Source organism: Nannospalax galili, unplaced genomic scaffold (assembly GCF_000622305.1).
Source record: "Nannospalax galili isolate Female #2095 unplaced genomic scaffold, S.galili_v1.0 scaffold1124, whole genome shotgun sequence".
NCBI lineage: Eukaryota > Metazoa > Chordata > Mammalia > Rodentia > Spalacidae > Nannospalax > Nannospalax galili.
Genome location: NW_008351693.1, coordinates 2,564,518 through 2,566,973, shown reverse-complemented (window position 1 = coordinate 2,566,973; position 2,456 = coordinate 2,564,518). Strand labels below are relative to the sequence as shown.

The 2,456-nt window shown below is 46.0% G+C and overlaps 1 pseudogene; it reads left to right on the top strand.

Moving 5' to 3' along the window:
- The first annotated feature begins 418 nt into the window (after nucleotides 1-418).
- LOC115066881 lies at nucleotides 419-1,055 on the top strand (annotated as a pseudogene).
- The last annotated feature ends 1,401 nt before the right edge of the window (nucleotides 1,056-2,456 follow it).

The following is a 2,456-nucleotide window of genomic DNA, read 5'->3' as shown; positions in this document are numbered from 1 at the left end:
TTGCCTGAGGAGGGCCATAAAACCCACCCCCAGTTCCTGCTTTCTCTCTATTTCCTGACCACAGATGGAACTGACCCAGTGCCCCTCACACCTGCCATCTTGTCTTTCCCACCATGATGGATTGTGTCCCCTAGAACTGTAAGTCAAAACCTTTCCTCTCTTAAATTGTTTCTTGCCAGGGTCAGGTGTTTTGTCACAACAATGAGAAAAGTAACTGGTACACATGGGAATGACAGGAATCCCAAATTGTGGGAAAAGAGCGGATGCATGAACAAGCTAGCTGAAGAAGACCTGGCTACGGTTTGGAATGCATCCTAGGAAAGAGTTACTAGGCTTGTCCTGGTAAAATCTCCAGCTTCCAAGATGAAGATAAAACCTTATCCTTTCCAGCTCAGCCTCACACCCTGCAGCTGCCAAGATGTTGATACCCAGGGAAAACTGCATTGCCATCTATGAACTGGTTTTTACGGAGGGAGTGGTTGTCAAGAAAGATGCCCCCATGCCCAAACACCTGGAGCTGATGGACAGCAATGGCCCAACCTTCCTCTCACAACCTTCCTCTCTCAAGTCTGGAGGCTATATGAGGGAACAGTTTGCTTGGAGACATTTCTAACATCTATGAACTGGTTTTTACGGAGGGAGTGGTTGTCAAGAAAGATGCCCCCATGCCCAAACACCTGGAGCTGATGGACAGCAATGGGCCCAACCTTCCTCTCACAAAGGCCAAGCAGCCTCTCAAGTCTGGAGGCTGTATGAGGGAACAGTTTGCTTGGAGACATTTCTACTGGTACCTCACCAATGAAGGTATCTAGTGTCTCTGTGATTACCTCCACTTGCCTCCTGAGGTCAGGCCTGCCACCCTGTGCTGCAGCTTGGCCCAGAGGTCCAGAGATTCACAAGAGAGGAATGCATCGGAGACAGAAGGAGCGCTGTGGCCGCCAGTGCTGACCAGAAAGCTGGGGCTGGGGCAGCAATGAATTCCACTTCAGAGATGAATTTGGTCATGGAGGTGGTCAGCCACCTCAGTAAAGTTGGAGGTGATTATTTTGTGTTGAGAAACATAGCTCAGAGAACGAGAAAGAAAAAAACTACACAAAATCCCAACCAGGAAGAAGGAGGGTTACAAACAACCACCACCAAGCTGGCTTTGAACTTTAACCATTTTCAAATGGCAGAAGATTGTCACACCCACAGACCACAATGAAAAGGACGCAACACAGAACACAATCAAATTCCAGTTCAGATCAAAAGGCATTTTTGGTCATTTTCCACTTTAAAAATGTGTGAGGAAAGTACATGAAGTTGGAACACAGCTTCAAAATAACAAAGACAAGAGGAGAGGAGTATTTTCAGAAACAAGGAAGGCAGCTTCCTAGAGGTACGAGAGAAACTAGACACGGTCAGAAGCATACCATCTGTACTTTTTTGACAATAAATTTGGAGGTCTGGGAAAAACATGTTTTCCTGGTAAAAGTATAAATGATCAAAGCCTGGCATGTACAAAGCATGATCATCCGGTTCCTTTGTCAGACACTAGAAATGTAACAAAGGTCAGTTGTTGAACAAGGACAGCGGAATCAGAAAGTTTGCAGCTAAGTTTGATGTAACTTTTAAAGAAGAGGTGATTCTTATCTTTAAGCAAGAAAAACACCAGTCTGGGGCTGGGGAGACAGCTTAGCTGGTAAAGTGCTTGTGGCGTAAGTGTGAAAGGTGCAGTTTGAATCCCCAGAATCCATGTATGAAGCTGGGTAGACATGGTGGCCTGTGTGTAAGCAGTGGGCGGGAAGAGCCCACTAAGCATTGTCAGGAAGAGCCACCCACATCTAACGGCACTTACCCAGCCCCACTCCTCCCCCAGTCTAACCCGTCATGAAACAACACATCATCTCCTCACATTCTCAGCACAGCCACCCAGTTGATTCTTTCCCACTCCTTCCTTCATACCTTTACCTTCAACACGGTGGCTCTACTTCCAGATATAACCCAACACACCCACTTCTCTCTGTTTTCCCTCAGCCCCCCTCCTCCCCCAGTCTAACCCGTCATGAAACAACACATCATCTCCTCACATTCTCAGCACAGCCACCCAGTTGATTCTTTCCCACTCCTTCCTTCATACCTTTACCTTCAACACGGTGGCTCTACTTCCAGATATAACCCAACACACCCGCTTCTCTCTGTTTTCCCTGTGTCCAACCCTTGTGAAGCATCAGTTCCTGCTTCGTCACCAGCATCTTGTGCTGTTCTAGTTCCAAGCTCACCACCTGACTTGCTGTACCCTGAATAAGCTTTTCAAAACTGTTTTTCTTTCTTTTCAAATTATTCACTTATTATTTATTTATTTAGTCAATCAACTAAGTTTTGTTTTTGTTTTTTTGTTTTTTTTTGAGATAGGGTCTCATGTAGCCCAGTCTGGCCTCAAAGTTTCTATGTAGCTGAAGAAGGCCCTCAACTTC